At 43.1% G+C, this 12,101-nt stretch overlaps 1 protein-coding gene across 1 annotated transcript in view; it reads left to right on the top strand.

The window, feature by feature from the left end:
• Positions 1-12,101, top strand: part of HFM1 (helicase for meiosis 1) — a 354,705-nt gene that overhangs the window by 110,846 nt on the left and 231,758 nt on the right. The gene's annotated exons all lie outside the window — the stretch shown is intronic.

Genomic DNA, 12,101 nt, shown 5'->3' on the forward strand with positions numbered 1-12,101 from the left:
GTTGCTTCAGAGGATTGAAATGTTTCATACGGACAACAGACAGATATTCTCACATCCCTCCCACCTCCCCTGGTTGGCTTCTTAGCTTGCTGAGGAACCGTGAGCTGCCATCAAGCAGGAAGGCACTCGCGCATGTATGATGTGGGCAGTCTCAAAGCTTCTTAAGAAGTTTAAAGTGATAGTACATTTTTAGCACTGTCCGTACTGGGCTCTGTGGATGATGTCACCCATATGTGAGAATATCTGCCTGCTGACCCCAGATAACACCTGTTTGTGTAAGTAATTGTGCTTTCCAGTGCAGTAGGTGTCATTCTGTACAAGCAGATTATCTCCCCATGGCTGCGAACTTTATACAGAAGAAATCTACTCCGGATATTTTCTGTGACCCTCCTACTTCACCGGGAGCTCTACTGTCACCTGCAGTTTATCCCTTCTGCATGCGAGCTGGAATGAGTGTTTCTGTTCTGCTCTCTCCTTTTTCTTGTTTTATTCAATGTTTTCAATTTTTATTTGGTGTTTTTAAAAGCTCAAATCTTATCACCTTTAATGTCAACTCTTCCTGCCTAGAGAAGAAGCAGACTGAGGTCTGAAGCTGACAGGTCAATCCCTGGTGATACCTATTAGCCAACCTGCAGAAATATTTTGGAGGACTCCTTAAATAGACCTGTTTGCTTCTCCCCACAATCACAAATTGCCTCATTACTGTTCTAGTCAGTATTCTCCTCAATGTCTGGAAGCAGATGCTTTTCTTCTGGATTGCTAAAGTGCATTCAGGGATATAAAGTTAATAGACACAGAGCCAGAAAAGCTATAATAAACACCGAAGAGAACTGGCCTGTATAGGTGACTAACCTATGAAGGGTGATCAAACAGATTTATAAAAAAGCTCAGAGATACGAAACTCTGAAGGGAAGGTTGTGAGACCTCCCTTGGAAAAAGAGTTTACCTTCCAGTCATAGTCCTTTTATGAAAGTCTTTGATCACTTCCTTCAAAGGTATATATAAAAACTCATCTCTAAAAACTTCAAAAAAATGGTTTTGTCCTAACAAGGTACTGCTTTCCAAATTGCAAATGTCACTGCACCCATGGCAAATTCTGAAGAATTTACTTAGCTTGTAAGCAGGATTTAGGGGGTCCCAACGCGGCCCCGCTTCGATTCCTGCTTCAGGGGACCCGATTGTGGATACTCTAAACAGGTTCCTAGAACAAGTTCAAGCTGGAAAAGGTTTCTGTTGTGACATACAGATGAAGATTCGCTGCTGGAACGTAGTGACTTCTAAATCTCTGACGGCTCAAAGATTTAGAAGTCACTACGTTCCAGCAGCGAATCTTCATCTGCTCTTGGACTTTGTTCTACTGTGAAGAAATCAGGTCTTCCTGTTCTTTTGTTTTGTCGATTTATGCTTGAAGATAAACCATACATATGCTTGTTACTAATATACAGAAAGATAATTTGTTATAGAGCTGCCTCTGTGTTTTTCTGAATGAGAGCGAAAAGACACAGGTTTTCCTCTGTGTCTCTGAATAGGTTAGATTTAGAGGTGCTGTGGGGGAAGAGAGAAAAATAAGCAAGAGTCCTGAGAGAGGCGGGTAAACAAGGATCCAGAGAGAGAGATAGGCAGCGATTTTAACCTCCTCCTACATTTGTAAGTCTGAGACTTGTTCTAAAAATAGCATCTATTATTGTTAATTACATCTTTTTGCAGCATCTTTCTGTTCATAATTTGGAAATTGTTTGAAACAATGGTTCTCCATTGATAAGGAAGGTGTGACACTTACAGGAATGGTAGATGGAATTAATCTGTCTGGCTTCTTTGTTCCATTCAAGTAACATATCTTTTTGATAAACAGTCCAGTCTGGCTCGATACTTAAGGTATGTGGATTCTGTGCAGGGGCTTTTAAGATCTATCTGCACTGACATGCCTAGGATCAGATTCGTTTAATATAATATTCCATAGGCCTTTGCTGACATTGGTTAGGCCATACTGACAACCAGCACTCAGCAGTGCAAGGCTGACACCAGTCAGTCCTTTGGGCCATGCTATATAATATGTTTTAGTGTCTAAGGCAAGGGTAGGGAACTCCGGTCCTCGAGAGCTGTATTCCAGTCGGGTTTTCAGGATTTCCCCAATGAATATGCATAAGATCTATTTGCATGCACTGCTTTCAATGCATATTCATTGGGGAAATCCTGAAAACCCAACTGGAATATGGCTCTCGAGGACCAGAGTTCCCCACCCCTGGTCTAAGGGGTACTATCTGAGCTCCTTTGATTCTGTTGGCTGTTAGTTGTTCATTGATTGTTCAAGTGTTTTTTTTGTTTGAGCAGAACAGTTTATTGGTTTGGGAAGTTTCCCATTTTCCTTTACTTCACATAATTTTGATGGAGCTCTTGCAGGCTTAGGTACTAACTGTAGGCAGCAGCAGAGCTCCCAGTGAAGTAAGAGTGTCACAGAAAAAATCCAGAGTGGATTCCTTCTGGGAGAGAAGATAAAGCAGTCAGGTGTGCAGATGGTATTCTCGTCCATTTTCCCTTTCGAAGGTAAGGGTCAGGTCAGAGAAACACGCATCCTGGAGATTAATGCGTGGCTATGTGGATGGTGTCATCAAGAGCATTTTGGTTTCCTGGTCCATGGGATGATTTTCCAAGGGCTGCTGAGCAGGGATGGTACACATCTATCAAAAAAGGGAAGAAGTGTCTTTGGCGGCAGGCTGGCTAATCTAAAGAGGGCTTTAAATTAGAAGTAATGGGGCAGGGTTGATCAAAGTCCCCAGGTGAGTATAAGCCCTCAGGTAAGTAAATTACTGAATATCTGTACATGGATAGGAAAGGGGGCAATATCTAGAAAGCAGTATATACTAATTCTCAAAGTATGGGAAACAATACTCTGGATCTAGAAGCTGTGATGGGACATATACCGCCTCTTTTACAAAGCCGCGCTAGCGGCCCCGAAGCCCATAGAGATTTAAAGGGCTTCAGGCTGTTGTTGTGCGGCTTTGTAAAAGAGGCAGACAGTGGCAATCACAGAGTTGGACATAGTGGTAATCACAGAGACATGGTTCACGGAGAACCATGACTGGGATGTAGCTATACCAGGCTATAATCTGTTCAGGAAAGACAGGATAAGAAGAAAAGGAGTGGGAGTAGCGTTATATTTTAAAGATCATATTAAATCCACAGAATTGCAGGATCTGCAGGGCAAGGAAGAGGCACTGTGGATCAATTTGGAAAGAGGGAATGGTAAATATATTTACATTGATGTGATATACAGGCCTTCAGAAATGGAAGAAATGAACAGAAATTTAAAAGTAGACATTCAGAATATTTCTAAAAAATTAGTTTTACTAATAGGTGATTTCAACATGCAGGATGTTGATTAGGGTATCGCAATTGCGGGGTCTTCTAGAAGTAGGGAGATCCTGAATTCTCTACAGGAAGAACTGTTCCAGCAGTTGGTAATGGAACTCACATGGGATGGGCTTAGTGCTTACAAATAGGAAAAGTTTTTCTGATGTTACAGTGGGTGATCATCTGGCATCCAGTGATCACTGCATGGTATGGTTTAATATTTAGATGGGTAAAGAGAGGGCTCATTCAAAAGTAAAAAGTTCTAGACTTTAAAAAAACTAACTTTGTTCAGATGGGGGTTTAAGTCAAGGAACTGTCTGGATGAGAACATCTGGAAGAAGAAGAAATGCAATGGGCAAAACTGAAAGGAGTTATTGTAAGGGCAACAGACCTTTTAGTGAGGCAAGTAAGTAAAAGTAAGAGGAAAAGAAGGCCACTTTGGTTCTTAAAAGTAGTAGCTGAGAGGTAAGGAATAAGAGGTTAGCTTTCATAAACTACAAAAGATCACAGAAAGAGGAAGACAGGCAAAAATATCTGGAATAGATAAGAGAGGCTAGTCGATTAGTCAAGCAAGCAAAGATACAAACGGAAGAAAAAATAGCTGACACGGTAAAATGGGGAGACGACATTTTTTAGATATATCATTATTCAAAAAATATATTTGAAAAACTCTACTTCAATTCAGTGATCTTACACATTAATACAAAAATAAATATCACCTTGTAATATTAAAAAAAAAATCTTTTAATAATAATAACAGTTTAATAATAATAACAGCAGGACCGTGAAGTTCTATGCGGTTTACAATGATTAGAAATGTTACAGATTGAGTGAATAAACAAAGTTATAGTTTGAATGAATAAACAAAGTACAGATTTAGCGACAGGTGGTTCTTGCGCTCGGTTGTTAAGGACTAAGATTGAATAGGTTGGTTTCCTAAGTATTTCAGGAATAGATGTGTTTTCAGGCGTTTCCTGAATTCTCCAAAGGTAGTAGGCACAAGCAATTGTTCAAGGTCTTTACCCCATAATGCTGCTTGATGTGCGAGAAGATGTAGATGATGACTTTTAAATTTACAACCTCTAACCAGTGGAGAAACGAAGTTCAGGTATGAGCTTCGCTTGTGTCTGTTGGTTGAGAAAGAGAAAAGGTCTGTTTTGTATTTAGGGGCTAAGCCATAGAGTACCTTGAAGCAAAAACAACCAAACTTGAATTTCACACGTGCCTCCATCGGTAGCCAGTGTAAAAGTCGATAGGAAGGTGTCACTTCTTCAGTCCACAAAGTAGTCTAACTGCTGTATTTTGAACTAGTTGCAATTGCCGCATGTACTTCTGGGGGAGTGCTAAGTAGGCGATGTTACAATAATCGAGTTGATTCAGAATAAGAGATTGTACTAGAATTTAAAATGATGAGGCATCGAAGTAAGCTCTGATGGCCCGAAGTTTCCAGAGGGTGTGAAAGATTTTTCTGATCAAGGAGTCTACCTGGTCTTTCATGGTCAGGTTCTGGTCCAGTGCTACACCCAATATCTTCATAGTGGGTTGAATTGGATAACTAAGGTTGTTGATGCACATTTGTGCTTTAGTGTCGAGTGGGTGTGGCGCTGCTATGAAAAATTTTGTTTTCTCTGAGTTTAGTTTTAGTCTGAATTCGGTCATCCATTGCTCCATCCGATTTAATACTTCTGTTGCTTTGGGGGTGACTTCTGAGACAGAGTTGGTGAATGGGATAATTATCGTGAAGTTGTCAGCATAGCTAAATAGTTTTATCCCCAGCTGGGATAGTTGTGCACCGAATGAGGACATGTAAACATTGAAGAGCAAAGGGGATAGTGGTGATCCTTGTGGCACGCCAGATGGATTGCTCCATTTATCTGAGAGATCATGATTAAAATGGACTTGGTATGTGCGTGATATAAGGAAATCTTGAAACCAGTTCAGTACTTCTCCTCTGATTCCGATTGCGTCTAGGCATTGTAACAGTTTTCCAGGGTCCACCAAGTCAAAGGCGGAACTCATGTCAAATTGCATGATTAGGGCGTTGAGGCCCTTACTGAACAAATAATGCAAATTGTCCAGAATGGCCGCAATTACTGTTTCAGTGCTAACTAGAGGCCTAAAACCAGATTGAGTTTCGTGCAGGAGGAAGAATAGTTGGGTTTGTACCAATCCTTCCATGATTTTTACCATAAATGGAATAGATGCTATAGGTCTATAGTTGGTTATTGATGTTGCTGGTTCTTTACAATTTTTTGGGATTGGGGTTATTATAATATGACCATTGTTGGTGAGGAAATTTCCATTGTATAGGTTATTGGTTAGATAATTCAATAGGGATAATTTAAAGCCTAATGGAGCTGCTTTCATAATCTCTGGGGGACATGAGTCCAAGACACAGTATGAATTAGACTATCTTATATAATAAAACGCTAGCTGCGCATGCGCACGCCTATCAGCGTGCTTCCATGATCAGTAGGTATGTAGCCGCAGGAGTGTGCATGTGCGCTTACGTCACCAGCCGCCGATGCCTCCACAAGCCGGGACTGCAGCCAGCCGCCGATCTCCGTTCCTCCAGCGGGCGGGCGGGCGGAGGGGGGGGTGTTTCGGAGGAGAGGGATCGCAGCCGCTCAGCGCCCCCACCGAAGAGCCCAGTAACTTTCCGCCCCGGCTCTTAAACTGACCCCGCTGCCTGGGACCCGAGTCCTTTGCCGCCCCCCCTTCCCTTCCCACGGGCCAGACTACAAACCTGGCCATTCCAGCAGCGTGTGCAGCAGTCTTCACACGCTGCTTCGGGCCCTTCTACTACCCTGATTTGCTTTGTCGCGTCTCTGATGAGTAAATCAGGGCAGTAGAAAGACCCGAAGCAGCGTGTGAAGACTCCTGCACATGCTGGAATCGCCAGGTTCGTAGTCGGAACCGTGGGAAGGGAAAGGGGGGTAGAGGAAACGCTAATGCTGCTGCACAGGGAACTGGTGTGGGGGGAGGGAAATGGAGGGGGAGGGAATGCTGCTTTGGACAGACAGACAGAGGGAGGAAGGGAGACAGAAAGAAAAGAAGAAAGACACAGGGGCAGGGAAAAAGAAAGACAGAAAGAAAGAAAGCGGCTAAAGAGAGAGAGAGAAAGAAATAAAGACAGACACACATACATATATTCTAGCATCCGTTAATGTAACGGGCTATAAGACTAGTTTGTTATATAATTTGATGTAGTTATTCCAATCTGAGTTGTGGAAGGAACTCCAGATCATATCCGCTGGTATTTCATTTCTTGGTATATCAATTGATTGATGTTCGTATGCAGGAATTGTCGAGTAGTTGTTTCTTAGGTTTTTGATTTTTGAGTCGAAATGTTCTGCTAGTTCGTTTGCTGAGGGTAGTTTGGCATTATGCATGGGTTGAGTGTGGCGTGTGGTGTTGAATAAATTTGTAACTATGTTGAACAGTTCTTTTGTATTGGCTCCTTTTGAGCCAGTATTAGATGAGTTGATTTTGGACGAGTAAAATGTTTTACGTTTTTCTTTTAGCTGTTGTTTGTAGAGTTTTATGTTGGATTTCCAGATGTTTCGCTCAAATCCCAACATTTTTCCTGGTTTTTTCCAGATTCTCTCTAATCGTCTTACTGATTGTTTCATTGTTAGGAGTTCGACGTCAAACCATTTGTTGTATTTGTTTGAGCAGCTTTTGCTCTTTCATATTAGGGCAATTTTATCTAAGATGGACGTGCTAGTTTTCATCCAGTGAGCATGGAAGTCAACTCCTTCTTCTTCTTCTATCTTCGCTTGTAGATCATATTGTGACCGATATTCCTCTGGATTGATATGGCCTCTTGTGAGGTGATCTCTTTTTGTCCGTGGGCGTGTCTTCATTTTTAACTGGGTCCAAATTAGATTGAAATAATATGTGAAATGGTCGGACCAGATATCATGACACCAGGTACCGTTTGAGAGAGATGGGAGGGTTTGTGTTTTCCTTTATGGACATCGCTACCATATCTAGGTGATGGCCTTTTTCATGCATTTGAGTGGGTGAAGGGAAATTGTAATTGAGTAGCGAAAGAAAGTTTTTTAAGTCTTTTGCTTCTGGATTGTCTATTTCATCTAGATGTAAGTTTATGTCTCCTGCGATTAGGTTATGTGATGAAGTGATTGAGTTGTGTAGGATGAATTCGCAGAAGTCCTCTCTAGCTTTTCCAGCTTTTCGGCGGAACATAGAATAGTATACAAGAAAAGGAGTCTTCTAGTTCCTTATTGCTAATTTTGCAAGCTAATATTTCTATTGATCAGTCATTTTGGAATCCAAAAGTTCAACCACAAATCCTTCTTTGGCGACAATTGCTAATCCTCCCCTTCTTCTTCCTTCGCGATTTAGCGTGTGTATTTTAAAATTATCTGGTATGAGATCAGACAGAAGCCACATTTCCGTTAGAAAGAGATAGGCTATTTGCTTGTTGATGATCCAATCTTTAATTAAGAATGCTTTGTTCCTAACAGATCTGGTGTTGAGATATGCACAGGGAACAGAAGTAGATGTGATAGGTTTGGTGGGTGTAGTTTTCTGATAGGTTTTACTTCCCTTATCCTTTTGTTTTTTGGGGTACGTTGATGTCTTCCATTGCTTGAGATTACCTTGATTTGATTTTTTCTATCTTCTTGTTGGTTGATTATAAACCTAGTGTGTAAAGCAGGGTAATGGGTTAAGTGTAGCTGTGGATAGAGTGACTTAACATCCTTAATGTTATTGCATATTAAATAGATTAGTAGGAGCAATAGGAGATGCATGCTTGTAGGTTAAACTGACTCCTTGTCCTAATGGCTATTTGGAGTTTCTGATACTTCCCATTTCTAGGATAATTAATTAACGGTGAATCAGATAGGTAATTTTAAGTTTCCCACTGGTTTGGGGGAGGGGGTGGATCGCTTGCCTGCAGGTTCGGGCTCCTGCCTCTCTCTCCTGCTGCCCACTGGTATCTATATTGATTTATAAGTTTCCCCGCTGGTATTGGTGCTGGTTCTTGAGTTTCCCCGCTGGTTCGGAGATGGGTGGATCAATTCTCTTGCCTGCAGGGTCGGGCTCCTGCCTCTGCTGGTATTGGTGCTGATTTATAAGTTTCCCCGCTGGTGTTGGTGCTAGTTTTGAGTTTCCCCGCTGGTTTGGGGGATGGGCGGATCAATTCACTTGCCTGCAGGGTCGGGCTCATGCCTGCTGGTATTGGTGCTGATTTTTAAGTTTCCCCGCTGGTATCGGTGTTGGTTTTCAGTTTCCCCGCTGGTTCAGGGGAAGGGCGGATCAATTCGCTGGTATCGGTGCTAGTATCAGTGCTGGTATTGCTACTGATTTTTAAGTTTCCCTGCTGGTATCGGTGTTGATTTATAGGTTTCCCTGTTGGTTCGGGGGATGGGGAATCAATTTGTTTGCTTGCAGGATCAGGCTCCTGCTTCAATCCCCTGCCCTCTGGTATCAGTGCCGATCCTACAGGTTTCCCACGGACTGTCTGCCCACGGGGTCGGGCTCCCGCTCTCCCTCTCCTCCCCGCGATGGTTCCGCAATGAAGCTCAATGCCACTGAAGGCTGACGAAGGCAGCAGCAACCTCCGCAGCCCTCCCCGTTCAGCTCCCTGGCGCAGCGCTTGGGAGTGCGGTCGCTCAAATCCCAACCTCGGATCGTGGCTCTCTGCTCCACCACTGCATCCGGGCAGGGAGCACTGCTGTTGTGGGCGGCGGCGGTGCTGGTGGAGAGAGCGGCACTGCTGTAGGTCTCCCGCGGTGGCCTCGGCCCTGATCTTGGCTCTCTCCCATGCCCTTGCCTCTGCTCTGTACTGCGGAGTGCGGCTCTCTACCGCGGCACGTGGGCAATTCTTCCCTACCAGGGCGTGCGGGCCAAGTGGGCCGAAGGTCAGGTGGATGCCGGGTGGATGCCGGGTGAGCTGATGTTAGGAGGAGATCGACAGTGGTGGTTCATGAGGCGTCCTGGCCTCGGCTCTCCGCCACCTCACTGCCCCAGCTCCTGGTCGCGGCGTGCAGCTCTCCACCCCGGCGCCCGGAGGCTCTCTGCCACGATGCGGCGGTTGAAGGCGATCGAAAGCGATCAAAATGGCAAAGGCAATCGTCTAAATGAAATTAAAGGTAAACGAAATTAAATGAAAATAAACGAGTAGCGCGAAAATGAACGAGTAGCGCGACCTCTTTGCTCTTCCTTGTGTGTGGCGCAGTGGTTGAAGCTACAGCCTCAGCACCCTGGGGTTGTGGGTTCAAACCCCACGCTGCTCCTTGTGATCCTGGGCAAGTCACTTAATCCTCCATAGCCCCAGGTATGTTAGATAGATTGTGAGCCCACCGGGACAGATAGGGAAAATACTTGAGTACCTGATTGTAAAACCGCTTAGATAACCTTCATAGGCGGTATATAAAATCCTAATAAAACTTGAAAAAAAACTTGTGTGAAAAGCTCAGACCCAACAACCCAACTCTAGTGAATGAATATGGAGCAAGTTGTTAATGAGACTATCACATCTATTCACCATCTCATTCCATCGCATATAGACATCTATTTCAAATGTTAAAAAACAGCCTGTGCTTATCTTCAGCGGTGGAGTTGTGGGACCTGTCCCGCATACTTCCTTCGACCCCTCCCCCTCAACTTGAGTTTCATGAATTGGAGTGGGGACACCGTTCGGGGGACTCCAACCCAAATTAACTGACAGCAAAGAAGATATATCATTGATAGGAAGAAGTGCAAAAGTGGCATTGTGAGACTCAAAAGTGAAGGGGAGGAATATGTAGAAAATGATAAAGAAAAGGCTGAATTGCTTAACAAATATTTCTATTCATAGCTGAAGCGCCGGGAGTGAGACGATAGAAGACAAATACGAATAGTGGTCGATTTTCAGAGGGTTGTGTTCATGAGGAGCTAGCTAAATTAAAGATAGACAAAGCGATGGGGCTGGATGGTGTACATATGAGAGTGCTGAAGGATCTTAGGGAAGTTCTGGTGGCTCTGCTGACTGGCCTATTCAATGCTTCTCTAGAGTCAAGAGTGGTACTGGAGGACTGGAGAAGGGTGGATGTGGTCCTTCTACACAAAAGTGGAAGTAAGGAAGAAGTAGGAAATTACAGGCCAGTAAGTCTGACTTCTGTGGTAATCAAATTAATGGAAATGCTTTTAAAACAGAGAATGGAGAAGTTTCAGGAATCTGGTTGATTAGAGAACCAGAGGCAACATTCATTAGAGGTAATTCTTGTCAGACAAATCTGATCAATTTCTTTGACTGGGTGACCAGAGAATTGGATAGAGGGAGTGTGCAAAGGCAATCGTCTTTGATTTTAGCAAGGCCTTTGACAGTTTTCCACACAGACATCTAATAAATAAATAAACTGAGTGCTCTCGGGATTGGGCCCCAATGTGATGGGCTGGGTCAAGAACTGGTTGAGTGGAAGATGACCGAAGGTAATGTTTAATGGAGCTCGCTCTGTGGAAAGGGATGTTACCAGTGGTGTGCATCAAGGTCCTGTTCTTAGGCCTGTTCTTTTTAACATTTTTATAAGCGATATTGCTGAAGGGCTGTCAGGTAAGAATTGCCTCTTTGCGCATGATACCAAAATCTGCGATAGAGTAAACACCACGGATGGTGTGAATAACATGAAGAAAGATCTAGTGAAGTTTGAAGAATGGTCTAAATTTGGCTGCTAAAATTTAACGCTAAGAAATGCAAGGTTATGCATTTGGGCTGCAAAAACCTGAGGCAAAAGTACAGTTTAGGGGTTAAAGAACTTATGTGCATGACAGAAGATTGGGACTTGGGTGTGATTATTTGAGATGATCTTAAGGTGCCCAAACAGGTTGAAAAGGTGATGACGAAAGCTAGAAGGATACTAGGGTGCATTGGAAAAGGTATGGCCAGTAGGAAAAAGGAGGTATTGATGCCCCTATAATAAGATTCTGGTGAGACCTCATTTAGAATATTGTGTACAATTCTGGAGACCGTACCTTCCAAAAGATGCAAAAAAGATGGAGTCAGTCCAGAGGAAGGTTACTAAAATGGTGCGTGGTCTTCATCATAAGGCGTTTGGGGACAGACTTAAAGATCTCAATATGTATACTTTGGAGGAAAGGCGGGAGAGGGGAGATATGATAGAAATGTTTAAATACCTACATGGTATAAATGCGCATGAGTTGAGTCTCTTTCATTTGAAAGGAAGCTCTGGAATGAGAGGGTATGGGATGAAGTTAAGAGGTGATAGGCTCAGGAGTAATCTAAAGAAATACTTTTTTACAGATGTAGATGTGTGGAACAGTCTCCTGGAAGAAGTGGTGGAGACAAAAACTGTCTGAATTCAAGAAAGCATGGAATAGGCACTTGGGATCTCTTAGAGAGAGGAAGAGATAATGGTTACTGTGGATGGGCAGACTAGAATCGCCATTTGGCCATTAGTTTTCTATGTTTCTATATGGCTCGTTGCCATATGGAGATAACCCACTTGTTCAAAATGACATACCTATCTACTGGAAAAGATATTATCAAGGTAAGAACATAATATCTTTATTAATGCCTGCTAAATAGGAGGGGTTAAGTGCTTCTGCATTAATCAACTGCAGGCATCACACATTAATGTGAATGTTACTGCATGACATGCAATGAAAAATAAAGGGAATGCCTCCAGTAAGTGCCTTGCAAAATTTGCATCTTTGTGTGGTAAAAAGTCCCATGTTAAGCTGTTAGCTGCAAATTTTACAGTAGTTTAGTGATAGGGTCC

The sequence above is a fragment of the Geotrypetes seraphini genome, chromosome 12 (genome assembly GCF_902459505.1).
Source record: "Geotrypetes seraphini chromosome 12, aGeoSer1.1, whole genome shotgun sequence".
NCBI classification, from domain to species: Eukaryota; Metazoa; Chordata; class Amphibia; order Gymnophiona; family Dermophiidae; genus Geotrypetes; species Geotrypetes seraphini.